This window comes from Manihot esculenta, chromosome 17, assembly GCF_001659605.2.
Source record: "Manihot esculenta cultivar AM560-2 chromosome 17, M.esculenta_v8, whole genome shotgun sequence".
Classification (NCBI taxonomy): Eukaryota; Viridiplantae; Streptophyta; class Magnoliopsida; order Malpighiales; family Euphorbiaceae; genus Manihot; species Manihot esculenta.
Window position 1 is genome coordinate 22,609,750 of NC_035177.2, and position 18,286 is coordinate 22,628,035.

An 18,286-nucleotide genomic window follows, 5' to 3' on the forward strand; every position below is an offset into this window, starting at 1 on the left:
CATATCTATACTGTACTTTTACATTACATCATTCTACAAATCGTCATGTCCACATTCTAGCTATTACATACATAAGACTTCATTACTCTTGCTGACCTCCTGGTCTACCCTGTACCTGCAAGCCTGGGGTTTAAGGGAGAGGGGTGAGCTACAAGAGCCCAGTGAGCAGAATAATAAAAACATTTAAATCATATGGCATCATGGAATGCATCACATCATAGCTAATCACATCAAGGATGAACTTGTCACCAATAGCCCTCTACATAGTCCAACTGTGCCAGAACGTAGAATGGGTCCTGGTCTTTCTCTTATATAACATAGCATAACATAACAGTCCAACTGTGCCAGAACGTAGAATGGGTCCTGGTCTTTCCCTTACATGGTGCCAGCGAACGTAGAATGGGTCCCACTGGTCTTACATTCTGTACTGTACATATCACATCGTCATATCATAGATCGAGGGCTCTGGATCATCCAACGTTCATCCACATCAATCAACAATAAAGTATGCAATGCAACATATTCGTGAATTCTAATGCAAACAACCTAGTACATCTCATGGCATTCATGATGCGTGAAACATGCTAAAAAGTCCATTATTTGCTTTAAAACATAATGAGTTATTCCACTCACCTCCGGATAGCTCTGACCAGACACTGGAGCAGCTGACTCACTGCTGGGGTCCTCGGTTCCTCGGGTCCGAACCTACACAGGTGGACTCAAATGAGGGACCAAACAACTAGAACATAACTCTAAACTACTCCCCGAAAACCCCCCTAAAACATCATAAAACAATCATAGAAAAACATGCAAGAGAGGGCTGGACAGGGCACTTTCGGCAGCAGGTTCGGCGGCCGAAAGTCCCTCCAGAGCCGAAAGTCAGGCAGGTTCGGCGGCACCTTAGGCGGCCGAAACTCCCAGACAGAGGCGAAACTCATGCATGTTCGGCGGCACTTTCGGCGGCCGAAACTCCCAGACAGAGACGAAAGTCTCCTTTCGGGGGCAAGCTTCGGCAGCCGAAGGCTGCCTCCACAAGCATGTTCGGCGGCCGAAAGTTCCTTCGGCTGCCGAACCTGGTTTCTCCCTTAGTGGCAGAAACTCAGCTCTTCTATACACATTTGCCTCCAAAACTATCCAATCAAGCATAAACCTATTCTACAACATTCCCAATCACACACAAACAAGCATACAAGTTCCTAGGGGCGTCAAACCAACAAAAAACCCAACTACAACACAACAAGCAACTCACATTGTTCATAAACACATATAAAACCCATAAACCTAACCATGAGCTAAACATGCATTCTACCCCATAGATCCACTTAAAACTTACTTAAAACATGCAATGAGCTTAAGATCGGCTCTTACCTCGTGGAGATCGAGAGAGAGACGACCTAAACTCGGAGATGGGAGGGGTTGAGTTCCCTTGAACCTCAAAGCTCCAAAACTTTGCTCAAAGCTTGAAAATCTTCAAAACAAAGTAAAAACTCATGAAAATCGAGTAGGATTGGAAGGAAAGAACTCAAGATCGGTGAGGGACGGCGGAGAGCTCACCTTGGCCGAAAATGGGGAAAAAGCTCGCCCGTTTTCGGCTAAGGGACCCTTTTATAGTGGCTGGCCGGGCCACGTTCGGGGGCCGAATGTGCCTCCGCATGCATGTCATGTTCGGCGGCCGAACTTGAGGTTCGGCGGCCGAACCTGGACTTCCCTCACTTATGCTTTCGGGGGCCTAAAAGCGCTCCCGAAGGCATGCATGTTCGGCGGCCGAACCTGAGTTTTCCTCCAAGGTTGTTTTTATGCAAAAACTCATTTCCATTTTACTTAAAACCATGAAATACCTTAAAACATTTTATGAAAATATGTTTCTACCCTACTAGAGGCTTCCGACATCCGAGATTCCACCGGACGGTAGGAATTCCGATACCGGAGTCTAGCTGGGTATTACATTCTCCCCCCTTAAGAACATTCGTCCCCGAATGTTCCTCAACTAGCACATAGCATGGCATAAAACATAACATACATACCTAGCACATAAACACATAGAGATCTAACCTTAAAAGAGATGAGGGTACTGCTGGAGCATAGACTCCCGTGTCTCCCAAGTGCATTCTTCCAAATTGTGGTGATTCCACAGGACTTTCACCATCGGGATTTCCTTGTTTCTTAGCTTTCTGATCTGGGTGTCTATGATCCGTACTGGCTGTTCAACATAGGTGAGATCCTCTTGGACCTCCACATCAGGCTCACTAAGAACCTTGCTCGGATCTGACACAAACTTCCTCAACATTGAAACATGGAAAACCGGATGGATTCTTTCCATTGAAGCAGGTAACTCCAGCTTGTACGACACATTCCCAATCTTTTGCAAGATTTCAAAGGGTCCGATGTATCGTGGGGCTAGTTTACCTTTCTTCCCGAAGCGAACCACTCCTTTCATAGGAGACACCTTGAGCAATACCAGATCCCCCTCCTGAAACTCTATTTGCCGTCTGCGGATGTCTGCATAACTCTTCTGTCTGCTTGCAGCAGTCTTGATTCTTTCTCTGAATATGGGTACCACCCTGCTGGTAATCTCTACTAGCTCAGGCCCTGCCAAGGCCTTTTCTCCAACTTCTTCCCAGCAAACATGTAACGACCCCAAAAAGGACCGTCACCGGCGCTAGGATTCAGGTCGGCTTAAGGCCGCCAGAACCCGTAGCAAGCCTGCTATACTCTCTGTGTACCTGTACGCCTCATACATGATCATACATTTTCTGTGAAAATAAAACTCTTTTCTGAACCAAGGCTTAACCTGTGCATGCACTATCTCTGTACTCTGTACTCATGTACTCTGTACTCTGTATCCCTGACTAGAGCTTGCTCTAGATGGGTTAACTCATACCTGTTAAGCCTGGTTGTCACATACATGGAACAATTGGTACTCACTCTCACCAGACTATTCCCTTAAAGTGGGAGGTCAAGGGTTCGAGCAGTGGGGGAGGCGACCTAATTTCCCAAGGGAAATTTGGGCCAAATCCACTTAGGGAAGGATGCGTTTGACGAGAACCCAAGGGGACAAATCCTGCCTGGAACCCGTGAGGGTGAAGGGATGTTAAGAGCTGCTCACAGTGGCTGGGCCCAAAGGAAGGTCACGGGCTGTGAGCGGTAACAGGGCCGGTCGAAAGGGGCCGGGCTGTTACAAAACAGGTGACCTGCACTTCCTTCCATATAAAGCTTCATATGGAGCCATCCCGATGCTGGCATGATGGCTGTTATTGTAGGCAAACTCCACCAAAGGTAGATGCTGCCTCTAAGAACCGCCAAAGTCCAGCACACACATTCTGAGCATATCCTCGATAGTCTGGATGGTCCTTTCTGACTGTCCATCAGTCTGGGGGTGGAAGGCAGTACTGAAATCCAACCTAGTACCCATGGCATTCTGCAGACTCTGCCAAAATCTAGAGGTGAACTGGGGCCCTCTATCTGACACTATCGAAACAGGAACCCCATGCAGCCTGACGATCTCATCAACATACACCTGCGCCAATTTGTCCACAGAGTAGCCACTCCTGACAGGGATGAAGTGAGCAGATTTGGTGAGTCTGTCCACAATCACCCATATAGAGTCCAATCTGTTGGACGTCGCCGGTAACCCCACTACGAAGTCCATAGCTATATTCTCCCATTTCCACTCTGGAATAGGTAGCGGGTTAAGCATTCCAGCCGGCTTCTGATGTTCCAGCTTCACCCTCTGACACACTTCGCAGGCTGACACAAACTGTGCCACTTCTTTCTTCATCGCTGTCCACCAATAAACCTTCTTCAGATCTTGATACATCTTGGTGGCTCCGGGGTGAACGCTGTATCTTGCATTATGAGCCTCTCTCATAATGTCTCCTTTTAGCCCTATGTCATCTGGTACACATAGTCTGCTCCCATAGCGGAGGATCCCTTTGCTGTCGAATTTGAACTCACTATCTTTGCCTGACTGAATAGTCCTGGCAATCTTCACTAACTCTGGGTCCTCATGCTGTTTCTGAGCCACCTGCTCCAGAAACACGGGTGCCACTCTCATCTGGGCTACCAAAGCACCTGTACCAGACAACTCCAACTGAAGACCTTTCTCAACGAGCTTGTAAAACTCCTTCACCACTGGCCTCCTCTCTGCCGATATGTGGGATAAACTGCCGAGTGATTTCCGGCTTAAGGCGTCTGCCACAACATTCGCCTTACCCGGATGATACTGAATCTTGCAATCATAGTCACTCAGCAGCTCTACCCATCTCCTCTGTCTCAAATTCAAATCTCTTTGACTCAGGATGTACTGCAGGCTTTTATGATCTGTAAAGATCTCGCATTTTACCCCATAGAGGTAGTGCCTCCACATCTTGAGTGCAAAGATTACTGCTGCCATCTCAAGGTCATGTGTGGGGTAATTCAACTCATGCTTCTTTAGCTGCCTAGAAGCATAAGCGATCACCCTCTCATTCTGCATTAATACACAACCCAGTCCCACACGGGACGCATCACAAAAGACTGTAAAGTCTTCATCACTAGATGGCAGAGCTAACACTGGTGCTGAAGTCAACCTCTTCTTAAGCTCTTCAAAACTCTCTTCGCACTGGTCGGTCCACACAAACTTCTGATTCTTCCTGGTTAATCTGGTCAAAGGAGCTGCTATTTTCGAGAAGTCCTGAACGAACCTCCTGTAGTTAGGGGTGAGCAGAATCCGGTTTAAACCGAAAAAACCGACCGAACCGAACCGATTTGAAAATTTGGTTCGGTTTTTTATACATTTCGGTTCGGTTCGGTTTTAAATTTCAAAAATTTTGGTTATTTCGGTTCGGTTCAGTTTTGATCAGAAAAAAACCAAAAAAACCGAACCGAATCGATTAGGGATAATAATATGTTTTTTCAATAATATAGAGAAATTAAATTATATTAAAATTAAAATATTTTAATTAAATTTTAAAATATTAAAAATAAAGTGTAAAAAATTAAAAAAATATTAAAAATCGAAACCGATCAAACCGAACCGAATCAGACCGGTTCGGTTCGATTCGGTTTCTGACCAAAATCGGTTCGGTTCGGTTTTCATAAAAACTAAAATTTCGGTTTTCGGTTTATTCGGTTCGGTTCGGTTTTGAACCGAACCGACCGAATGCTCACCCCTACCTGTAGTAACCTGCCAAACCCAAGAAACTCCTGACCTCCGTCACTGAAGTGGGTCTAGGCCAGTTAGCCACAACTTCTACCTTCTTGGGGTCCACCTCTATCCCATTCTCTGACACTACATGCCCCAAGAACGAAATGCTCCTCAGTCAGAATTCACACTTAGAGAACTTGGCATACAAGCCATGTTCCCTCAAGGTCTGCAGAACCAACCTCAGATGATGGGCATGCTCCTCTGCGTTCCTGGAATACACTAAGATATCATCTATGAAGACAATAACAAAGTGATCCAGGTATTGGCTAAATACTCTGTTCATGAGATCCATGAATGCTGCAGGGGCGTTGGTTAACCCGAACGGCATCACAAGGAACTCAAAATGCCCATATCTGGTCCTGAAAGCTGTCTTTGGCACATCTTCATCCCTTATCCTTAGCTGATGGTACCCCGATCTTAGATCTATTTTGGAGAAACAACCCGCTCCTGCTAGCTGGTCGAATAGATCATCGATCCTTGGCAGAGGGTACCTATTTTTGGTAGTGACTTTGTTCAACTGCCTGTAGTCGATACAAAGTCTGAGGGACCCATCCTTCTTCTTTACAAACAAGACTGGAGCACCCCAAGGTGAGGTACTCTGTCGGATGAAGCCCTTTTCTACAAGCTCTTGCAACTGCTCTTTCAACTCCTTCAACTCAGCTGGGGCCATCCTATAGGGAGGGATAGAGATCGGTCTAGTTCCAGGCACCAACTCTATCTCGAACTCTATCTCCCTAGCAGGTGGTAAACCTGGAAGCTCGTCTGGAAAGACATCCTGAAACTCTCTGACAACTTGCACCGAGGCTGGCTCCCTGACCTGGATACTAAGCTCTCTCACATGAGCCAAATACCCCTGACATCCCTTCCTAAGCAACCTACGAGCCTGAAGAGATGATATCAGACCTCTAGGTGTACCCCTCCTGTCTCCTTTGAAGATGACCTCTGACCCGTTCTGATCTCTGAACCTGACTACCTTGTCCCTGCAGTCCAAGGTAGCACCATGGGTAGATAGCCAATCCATCCCTAGAATGACGTCAAAGTCTGTCAAATCTAGAACCACAAGGTCGGCGGAGAGGCATCTTCCCTCAACAAAAACTGGACTGTACTGGCAGACTGACTCTGCCACTGACGGGTCACACTTGGGTCCACTGACCCATAGGGGACACTCTAACCCAGAGACTATCAGACCCAACCTCTCAACGGCTCTCGGAGCAATAAATGAATGAGATGCACCCGGGTCCATTAATGCATACACATCAGAACACCCAATGACGAGATTACCTGACACCACGGTGTTGGATGTGTTAGCCTCCTGCTGCGTCATGGTGAAGATCCTGGCTGGAGCTGATGGACCTTCACCTCGGGAACCAGAAGAAGAGGCTGCCCCTCTCCCTCTACCTCTGCCACTGCCCTGAGTTGTGGCTGGAGCTGCTGGCTGTGCCACACTACCAGAAGCTGTCTGCTGGGGCTAGCCCATAAAAGGTGCTCTAGGACACTCCCGAGCCATGTGTCCCTCCTGTCCACATCTGAAACATGTATTAGTCCCAGCTCGACACACTCCTTTGTGCGACCTCCCACACCTTTGGCATTCTGTACCGTCTGAACCTGAGCTCGAGCCACCGCCAAATCCCAGACCTGATTTCAACTTACTCCAAAACTTATTCTTCTTCGGTTTCTTAGTGGTGTTATTCCACCTCTTGCTACTTGAGCCCTGAGAAGAGAGACCTGGCCCTCCTCTGCCTGGGGTCTTAACCCCTGAAGACTGGGTCACTGACTGCTTCACTGACCCCTCAACTATAGCACTCGCCTCCATCCTTCGAGCCATATCTACCACAGTGTGGAAACTTTCCCTCTCAACTGACTGAATCAAAGAGGAGTACCTGGAATGCAGCTTCATAACATATCTCTTGGCTTTCTTCGAATCGGTATCTAGAGCTTGCCCTGAAAAAGGCAATAGCTCTAAGAATTTATCCGTGAACTCCTCCACACTCATGTGTTCTGTCTGCCTCAGCTGTTCAAACTCAATCATCTTTAGTTCTCTGGAACTGTCTGGAAAAGCCCATCTGGCGAACTCATTCGCAAATTCCTCCCATGTCATGCCGTCCAGTCTCGGGTCCACATAACACTTGAACCATTCCCGTGCCTTCTTGCACTTTAAGGTGAACCCTGCCATCTGAATGGCCCTGCTATCATCCGCCCCTAGCTCATCAGTTATCGTCTTCACTACTCTCAGATACTCAAAGGGGTCATCCCCTGACTTGTATTTGGGAGCATCCAGCTTAAGGTAATCTGTCATCTTTACCTTGCTCCCACCAGCTGAGCTAGGTCTGGGAGGTTGAGTAACTGGGGCTGCTGGTTCTGTAGGTGGTGGAGGTGGGGGTGCAGCATTCCCCGAGGTGGGGTTTGCCGGGTTTGGATAGAAGGGTGAGGGTGGATAAGTTGGGTACTGTGTGTAAGGTGGATAGAAAGGTGGATAAGGCATGTAGGTAGGGTAGGGGTTAAAGCTGGAATAATCCGATGTACCTCCCATCGGATACCCTGAACCCTATGGGAAGGGTGGATAATGGGGTGGAAAACCATACCCTGAGGCCTGAACGCCTCCCTGTGACTCCCCTGTCCCCTCTTCCTCCATGCTAACATCCAGATTCCCATCCCTCCTCTGATCCTCTTCTACAACCTCCCTCACATCTGAAGAACTTCCTCCTCTATTTGTCCCCCTTCTGCTAGCATCAAAAGACCTTCTAGGGTCCCTTGACACTCTTTCTCTGTTTGCTCTACATGACATTGCCCTAGGCAATGTAGGAGGACGGGCGCTCGTGCCCTCATCCTCAGGTGGCACTCCAGTCAATCTTGCAGATCGACGGGTTCCTCTCATCCTGTTTTCTGAAAAAAAAAAACAGTACACATCACACAAACATTAGCATCCACATGAACCCTCATCACATATACATCATTCACATCATAGCATCAATGCACATGTATATAATCATGGCATTTCACATTATCATACAAGACAGGACTCCACATCCTATCCTAGTGGACATGATCTTTCCTATTTTGCTTGACCTTCTATAACATCTATGAGCCCGACACTCTAGGTCCGACCATATGAACCTAGGGCTCTGATACCATTCTGTAACGACCCGAAAATCGAACCGCTACCGGCGCTAGGATCCAGGTCGGCTTAAGGCCGCCGGGACCCGTAGCAAGCCTAACATGCAACCTGAAAACCTGTTTAATCCCATACATGATCAAGAAAATACATAAAAATTTAAAACTTTTCTTTCATTCATTTTCTCATACACCAAACTCAACCTGTGCATGCACTGAACATGGCCATAATCATAAACTTAACCCCTCTGTGGGATCTCATCAATGCCCCCAATGGGTGACATAACATGTGTTGAGTTGGTTTACATAAGCAGTATAAAACATCTAAGATCATGTATTAAAAAGGGATTACAATATACTATGGTCAAGCACACTTCTAACCTCCTCAAACATCATTACATTACATATCTATACTGTACTTTTACATTACATCATTCTACAAATCGTCATGTCCACATTCTAGCTATTACATACATAAGACTTCATTACTCTTGCTGACCTCCTGGTCTACCCTGTACCTGCAAGCCTGGGGTTTAAGGGAGAGGGGTGAGCTACAAGAGCCCAGTGAGCAGAATAATAAAAACATTTAAATCATATGGCATCATGGAATGCATCACATCAAGGATGAACTTGTCACCAATAGCCCTCTACATAGTCCAACTGTGCCAGAACGTAGAATGGGTCCTGGTCTTTCTCTTATATAACATAGCATAACATAACAGTCCAACTGTGCCAGAACGTAGAATGGGTCATGGTCTTTCCCTTACATGGTGCCAGCGAACGTAGAATGGGTCCCACTGGTCTTACATTCTGTACTGTACATATCACATCGTCATATCATAGATCGAGGGCTCTGGATCATCCAACGTTCATCCACATCAATCAACAATAAAGTATGCAATGCAACATATTCGTGAATTCTAATGCAAACAACCTAGTACATCTCATGGCATTCATGATGCGTGAAACATGCTAAAAGGTCCATTATTTGCTTTAAAACATAATGAGTTATTCCACTCACCTCCGGATAGCTCTGACCAGACACTGGAGCAGCTGACTCACTGCTGGGGTCCTCGGTTCCTCGGGTTCGAACCTACACATGTGGACTCAAATGAGGGACCAAACAACTAGAACATAACTCTAAAGTACTCCCCGAAAACCCCCCTAAAACATCATAAAACAATCATAGAAAAACATGCAAGAGAGGGCTGGACAGGGCACTTTCGGTGGCAGGTTCGGCGGCCGAAAGTCCCTCCAGAGCCGAAAGTCAGGCAGGTTCGGCGGCACCTTCTGCAGCCGAAACTCCCAGACAGAGGCGAAACTCATGCATGTTCGGCTGCACTTTCGGCGGCCGAAACTCCCAGACAGAGACGAAAGTCTCCTTTCGGGGGCAAGCTTCGGCAGCCGAAGGCTGCCTCCACAAGCATGTTCGGCGGCCGAAAGTTCCTTCGGCTGCCGAACCTGGTTTCTCCCTTAGTGGCAGAAACTCAGCTCTTCTATACACATTTGCCTCCAAAACTATCCAATCAAGCATAAACCTATTCTACAACATTCCCAATCACACACAAACAAGCATACAAGTTCCTAGGGGCGTCAAACCAACAAAAACCCCAACTACAACACAACAAGCAACTCACATTGTTCATAAACACATATAAAACCCATAAACCTAACCATGAGCTAAACATGCATTCTACCCCATAGATCCACTTAAAACTTACTTAAAACATGCAATGAGCTTAAGATCGGCTCTTACCTCGTGGAAATCGAGAGAGAGATGACCTAAACTCGGAGATGGGAGGGGTTGAGTTCCCTTGAACCTCAAAGCTCCAAAACTTTGCTCAAAGCTTGAAAATCTTCAAAACAAAGTAAAAACTCATGAAAATCGAGTAGGATTGGAAGGAAAGAACTCAAGATCGGTGAGGGACGGCGGAGAGCTCACCTTGGCTGAAAATAGGGAAAAAGCTCGCCCGTTTTTGGCTAAGGGACCCTTTTATAGTGGCTGGCCGGGCCACGTTCGGGGGCCGAACGTGCCTCCGCATGCATGCCATGTTCGACGGCCGAACTTGAGGTTCGGCGGCCGAACCTGGACTTCCCTCACTTATGCTTTCGGGGGCCTAAAAGCGCTCCCGAAGGCATGCATGTTCGGCGGCCGAACTTGAGGTTCGGCGGCCGAACCTGAGTTTTCCTCCAAGGTTGTTTTTATGCAAAAACTCATTTCCATTTTACTTAAAACCATGAAATACCTTAAAACATTTTATGAAAACATGTTTCTACCCTACTAGAGGCTTCCGACATCCGAGATTCCACCGGACGGTAGGAATTCCGATACCGGAGTCTAGCCGGGTATTACAGGAAAATTCCCCAAACTGACTCAAATATTTGGTATGAAAACTCGCATGCAAATAGTTTTTTGGAAAAGAGATTCTTGTACTATCATTTCCTGTAATGATAATATCATCAACATATACAACAAGGAGAATAATATCGGTGTCTGAATTTCTATAGAAGACTGAATGGTCACACTTGCTTTTTTTCAACTCAAATTTTTGAACAATTTCATTGAAATTTTCAAACCATGCACGGGGACTCTGCTTCAAACCATACAAAGATTTCTTCAAATGCCAGACTTTCCTATACTCCCCCTGAGCAACAAACCCTGGTGGTTACTCCATATACACCTCCTTTTGGAGGTCACTATGTAAAATGCATTCTTGATATCTAATTGGTGTAAAGGCTAATGCTGAGAAGCAACTAGGGAGATAAACAAGCGAACTAAGGTCATTTTGCCACAGGAGAAAAAGTGTCAGAATATTCAATGCCATAGGTTTAGGCATAACCTTTGACGACAAGAGGGACCTTAAGTCTCGCTATGGAACCATCTAGATTCAATTTGATGGCAAAAATCCATTTACAGCCCACAACCTTCTTGCTAGAGGATAAATCAACTAGTTCCTAAGTATGATTTTTATCTAGAGGTTTGATCTCCTCAAACATTGCATCACGCCATCCAGAATGAGTCAGGGCCTCTTTAACTGTCTTAGGCAAAGAAATAGAATCTTTACGAAGACCAATGGGAAGGTCAAGGTCACTCGGTGGTGGATCTAATGGCGCAGAAGATTCTGGTGCAAGGCATGTATCATCAGGTACTGATCTCCGAGAGTAAACTTGAACAATTGGCGATTTAACAGGAGGCTGAGTATTAAGAGGAATGTTACTATTAGATTGTACAGTAAAAGGCATACTCGAAGATGTCCTACCATCAGATATGATTCTATAGAGGAGCCACTCATTATTCTCCTCTTGATCATGAGAGGTTTGTGCAACAGGATAAAAAGGAGTTTGCTCATAAAAGGCTATACCTGTTGAGACCAGATATTTGTTGAGATTTGGAGAGTAACACCGATATCCCTTCTAAAGGTGAGACTATCCCAAAAAAATACACTTCAAAGTTTTAGGATCAAGTTTAGTCACATGAGGTCTGTAACGACCCGAAAATCGGACCGCTACCGACGTTAGGATCCAGATCGACTTAAGGTCGCCGGGACCCGTAGCAAGCCTGCTATACTCTCTGTGTACCTGTAAAATCCCATACATGATCATACATTTTCTGTAAAAACATAAAATGGTACTCTGTACCAAGGCTCAACCTGTGCATGCACTATCTCTGTACTACAGAACCCCCTTACTAGAGCTCTCATCAATGCTCTAGACAGGTTCAACTCATACTATGTTAAGCCTGGTTTTTCACATACTCATCAAAACATTTACATAAAATAAACAGACCATGTATATAAAAAGGATTTACAACATGGGTCAAGCACATACTCTACACCATAAAAGACTAATATATTTCTTTACACTATTACATGTCCACACTAGCTATTCCACATCTCTTTACTCTTCCTGTACCCTGCTGAACTTCCCCTTAACTCTGATCCTGCAAGACTGGGTTAAAGGAGAGGGATGAGCTATACTAGCCCAGTGAGTAGAACAGTAAAAACATGTTATAAACATGCTCATATGGAATGCATTACATCACAAGTAAATCACCCATCTCAGACGGACAGATTCAAAACTCCCTCTGTTCTGTGCCCGGCCCGCGAAGGAGCTCCTCAGGACTTGATTATGCACCCTATGGTGCTCTGTGCCCGGCCCTCTCAGGGCTCCTCAGGTCTTTATCGGAGGGCTAATGAATCCAAACTATGTCCGATCTGTACAAGCATAGAATAATGCAATGCGTCACATTAGTGTAGTCTAGTGCACACAACCTAGTACATATCATGATGCATGGAACATGCTAAAAGCATTTAATGTCTCAAGTTAAACCATTAGTTTAGTTCCACTCACCTCTGGCTGACTCTGAACTGACTCTGACTATTCTGAAGCAGTGCTCACTACTGCTCTCTTCGGTTCCTCTGGTCCGTTCCTACACAGGTGGACTTAAAATGAGGGACCAAACTAACTCTACAACATCTCTAAACCACTCCCTAAAACCCCCGTAAAACATCCTAAAACAATCAAATAAAACATGCAAAAGAAGGCTGGACAGGGCACTTTCAGCTGCACTTCGGCTGCCGAAAGTCCTTTCCAGAGACGAAAGTCCCCAACCTTCGGCGACACCTTCGGCGGCCGAAACCCCCCTCCAGAGCCGAAAGTTCAAACTTTCAGGGGCAAGCTTAGGCAGCCGAAACCACCTCCTTAGCACGTTCGGCGGCCGAACCTTCCTTCGGCGGTCGAAACTGGGTTTGCCAATAAGGCAGAACCCTGCTCTGCTTCAAGCCAAACTCACCCAACTTCACACACACATGCAACCCAAACTTCCACAACCTGCATATACTCAAGTATAGGCACAAAGGGGTCCAAAACTAACTTAAAACCCCAACAAATAAACACATAAGCATGTTTTGACCACAAATCCACCAAAAAATCAACTTAACCTAAACATGCATCTCTACCCATAAACCTCCATAAAACTTGCATAAAACATGAAAAGAAGTTCAGGATCTTCACTTACCTCTTACAAACAAGAAGATAAACGATCCTGTAATACCCGGCTAGATTCCGATATCGGAATTCCCACCGTCCGGTGGAATCTCGGATGTCGGAAGCCTCTAGTAGGGTAGAAACATGTTTTCATAAAATGTTTTAATGTTTTTCATGGTTTTAAGTAAAGAGGAAAAGAGTTTTTGAATGAAAACAACCTTGGTGGAAAACCCAGGTTCGGCCGCCGAACCTCAAGTTCGACCGCCAAACATGCAGGCATTTCGGGTGTGCCTTAGGCCCCCGAAGGCATAGGTTGAGGAAAGTCCAGGTTCGGCCGCTGAACCTCAAGTTCGGCCACCGAACATGGCATGCATGCAGAGGCACGTTCGGCCCCCGAATGTGGCCTGGCCAGCCACTATAAAAGGGTCCCTTAGCCGAAAACGGGCGAGTTTTTCTCCCCATTGTCGGCCAAGGTGAGCTCTCTGCCGTTCCTCACCAATCCTTGAGTTTTTCCTTCAAATCTTTCAAGATTTTCACAAGTTTTTGCTTTGTTTTGAAGATTTTCGAGTTTAAAGCAAGTTTTGGAGCTTTGAGGTTCAAGAACCCAATCTCTCCCACCTCCGAGTTTAGGACGTCTCTCTCTCGATCTTCAAGAGGTAAGAGCCAATCTTAAGCTCATTTCATGTTTAAAGTAAGTTTTATGCAAGATCTATGGGGTAGAATGCATGTTTAGCTCATAGTTAGATTTTTGAGTTTATGTTGTGTTTTTGAGCAATGTGTTGTTGTTGTGTGTTGTAGTTGGGGTTTAAATTAGTTTGAAGCCCCTAGGAGCCAATGTATGTATATTTGCATGATTTGAATGAGTTATATGCATGTGGGAAGTTTTGGAGGCAAATACGCATAGAAGAGCTGAGTTTCTGCCATTCTGGGAGAAACCAGGTTCGGCAGCCGAAGGAACTTTCGGCCGCCGAACCCTCTTGTGGAGGCAGCATTCGGCTGCCGAAGCTTGCCCCCGAAAGGAGACTTTCGTCTCTGTCTGGGAGTTTCGGCCGACGAAAGTACCGCCGAACATGCATGAGTTTCGCCTCTGTCTGGGAGTTTCGGCCGCCGAAGGTGCCGCCGAACCTGCCTGACTTTCGGCTCTGGAGGGACTTTCGGCCGCTGAACCTGCCGCCGAACCTGCCGCCGAAAGTGCCCTGTCCAGCCTTCCTTTGCATGTTTTGCATGATTGTTTTAAGATGTTCTAGGGGGTTTTTGGGGAGTAGTTTAGAGTTATGTTCATGTTTGATTGGTCCCTCATTTGAGTCCACCTGTGTAGGTTCGGACCCGAGGAACCGAGGACCCCAGCAGTGAGTTCAGTTGCTTCTGAGTCAGTAGAGCTTCAGCTAGAGGTGAGTGGAATAAATCTTATGCTTTTAAATAAATAAATCAGTTTTGAGCATGTTCATGCATCACGGATGCCATGTGATATTTTAGGTTGTTTGCATTAGAAATCACGAATATGTTGCATTGCATAATATGTTGTTGATGTGGATGAATGTTGAATGATCCATTAGCCCTCATATGTTATGACATGATGATATGATATGGAAGTCCAGACGTGGCCTGCACTACGCCCCTGGCACTATGTAAGAGAAAGACCGGACGTGGCCTGCACTACGCCCCCGACACCATGGATTATGTATGTTATGTTATGTTATGTATAAGGGAAAGACCAGGTGTGGCCTGCACTACACCCCTGGCATGATTGGAATATGTAGAGGGCTAAATGGTGACAAGTTCATCCTTGATATGATTAGTTGTGATGTGATGCATTCCATGATAGCATGTGTTTTAAATGCTTTATGATTCTGCTCACTGGGCTCTAGTAGCTCACCCCTCTCCCAAATTCCCCAGGTTTGCAGGTACGGGTTAGACAGAGAAGTCAAGAAGAGTAATGAAGTCTTATGCATGTAATAGTTAGAATGTGGACATGACAGATTGTATAATGATGTATGGATATGTAATATAACGATATTAAGGTTAGAAGTGTGCTTGACCATAGTATATTGTAATCCCTTTTTGATACATGATCTTAATGTTTATTGATGACTATATTTAGTCAACTCAACACTTGTTATGCCACCCATTGGGAGCATTGATGAGATCCCACAGAGGGGTCAAGTTTATGATTATGGCTATGTTCAGTGCATGCACAGGTTGAGTTTGGTGTATGATAGAATGTATGAAAGAAAGGTTTTAATTTTTATGTATGTTGTTGATCATGTATGGGATTAAACAGGTTTACAGGTTACATGTTAGGCTTGCTACGGGTCCCGGCGGCCTTAAGCCGACCTGGATCCTAGCGCCGGTAGCGGTCCAATTTTCGGATCGTTACAGAATGGTATCAGAGCCCTAGGTTCATATGGTCGGACCTAGAGTGTCGGGCTCATAGATGTTATAGAAGGTCAAGCACAATAGGAAGATCATGTCCACTAGGATAGGATGTGGAGTCCTGTCTTGCATGATGATGTGAAATGCCATGATAATATGCATGTGCATTAATGATATGCTATGATATGTGATGTATGTGATGCGGGTTCATGTGTGCCCACATGAACCATACGATGCTAATGTTTGCTTGTGATGTGTACTGTTTTTCAGAAAACAGGATGAGAGGAACTCGTCGATCTGCACGATTGACTGGAGTGCCACCTGAGGATGAGGGCATGAGCGCCCGTCCTCCTGCATTGCCTAAGGCAATGTCTAGTAGGTCTAACCGAGAAAGAGCAGTAAGAGACCCTAGAAGGTCTTTGGATCTGGGTAGAAGCAGATCAGTCGGAGGAACAGTTCAAGGAAGAGTGTCTGAGGACATGGGGGATGATATAGATGTAGAGCAGAGGAGGGATGGCAGTCTGGGAGTTAGCATGTCAGAAGAAGGAATGGGGGAATCCCAAGGAGGCACTCAGGCCTCGGGATTCGTTCAGCCACCTTACTACCCACCCTTCTCACAAAACCCTGGGTATTCGATGGGAGGCACATCGGATTACCATAGCTTTAGCCCTTATCCCACACAGGTGCCATACCCACCTTATTACCCACCATACCCACAGTACCCAATGTATCCACCTCCACCTTACTATCCAAATCCAGCAAACCCTACCCCAGGGGATGCTGCACCTCCTCCTCCTCCAGCAGAACCAGCAGCCCCAGCTACTCAACCTTCTAGACCTAGCTCAGCCAGTGGGAGCAAGGTCAAGATGACCGACTACATGAAGTTGGGTGCTCCCCAGTATGAAAAAGGGGATGACCCGTTTGTGTATCTTGAGAGGGTCAAGGTGATCACAGATGAGATTGGGGCTGATGATAGTAGAGCCATTCAGATGGCTGGATTCACTCTTAAGTGCAAGAAGGCACGAGAGTGGTTCAAGAATTATGTGAACCCGAAGGTGGACAGCATGTCTTGGGAGGAATTTGCAAACGAGTTTGCAGGATGGGCTTTCCCAGATAGTTCAAGGGAGCTGAAGATGATAGAGTTCGAGCAATTGAGGCAGACTGATGAGATGGGTGTAGAGGAGTTCACAGACAGATTCTTGGAGCTATTGCCATTTGCAGGGCAAAACCTTGACTCGGACCAGAAAAGGTCAAGGAGGTATATCATGAAACTCCACTCCAGATATTCCTCCTTGATCCAGTCAGCAGATAGGGAGAGCTTCCATGCCATAGTGGATATGGCCCGAAAAATGGTGGCCAATGCCATCGTTCAGGGGACAGTTAAGCAGTCAGTGGCACAGCCTTCTGGTTCTAAGACCCCAGGCTCTTCTTCAATGAGTGCAGCAGCTTCAGGTAGCAAGAAGTGGGACAGAGGTCCCAGGAAGTCTAAGAAGAACAAGTTCTGGAACAAGGTTAAGTCCAGTCTGGGACTAGGGAGTGGCTCAAGCTCTGGTGTGGATAATGCAGTTTGTGCAAAGTGTGGTAGGCCACACAGGGGAGTTTGCCGGGCTGGGACAGCAGCCTGCTTCAGATGCGGGCAAGAGGGACACATGGCTCGGGAGTGTCCTAGGGCAGCTTTTGGAGCACAGTCTCAGCAGACAGCTTCTGGTAGTGTGGCTCAGCCAGCAGCTCCAGCCGTGACTCAGGCCAGTGGCAGAGGCAGAGGGAGAGGGACAGCCTCTTCTTCAGCGGGTTTCAGAGGTGAAGGTCCATCAGCTCCAGCACGGATCTTCACAATGACTCAGCAAGAGGCAGATGCATCTAACACCGTGGTGGCAGGTAACTTAGTCATTGGTTGTTCAGATGTGTATGCCTTGATGGACCCGGGCGCATCTCACTCTTTTATTGCACCGAGAGCCGTCCAGAGGTTAGGGTTGATGATCTCTGAGTTAGAGTGTCCTCTCTGGGTCAGTGGACCCAAGTGTGATCCATCTGTGGCAGAGTCAGTCTGCCAGTGTAGTCCTGTGTTTGTTGAGGGAAGATGCTTGTCCGCCGACCTTGTGGTTCTAGACTTGACAGATTTTGACGTCATTCTAGGGATGGACTGGTTATCTACCCATGGTGCTACCTTGGACTGCAGGGACAAGGTAGTCAGGTTCAGAGGTCAGGATGGGTCAGAGGTAGTCTTCAGAGGAGACAGGAGGGGTACACCTAGAGGTCTGATATCAGCTCTTCAGGCTCGTAGGTTGCTTAGGAAGGGATGTCAGGGGTATTTGGCTCATGTGAGAGAGCTTAGCAGTCAGGTTAGAGAGCCCGCCTCGGTGCCAGTGGTTAGAGAGTTTCTAGACGTCCTCCCAGACGAGCAGCCAGGTTTACCACCTGCTAGGGAGATAGAGTTCGAGATAGAATTGATGCCTGGAACCCAACCGATCTCTATCCCTCCCTACAGGATGGCTCCAGCGGAGTTGAAGGAATTGAAAGAACAGTTACAGGAGCTGGTAGACTAGGGCTTCATCCGACCGAGTACCTCACCCTGGGGTGCTCCAGTTTTGTTTCTCAGAAAGAAGGATGGATCCCTTAGACTTTGTATCG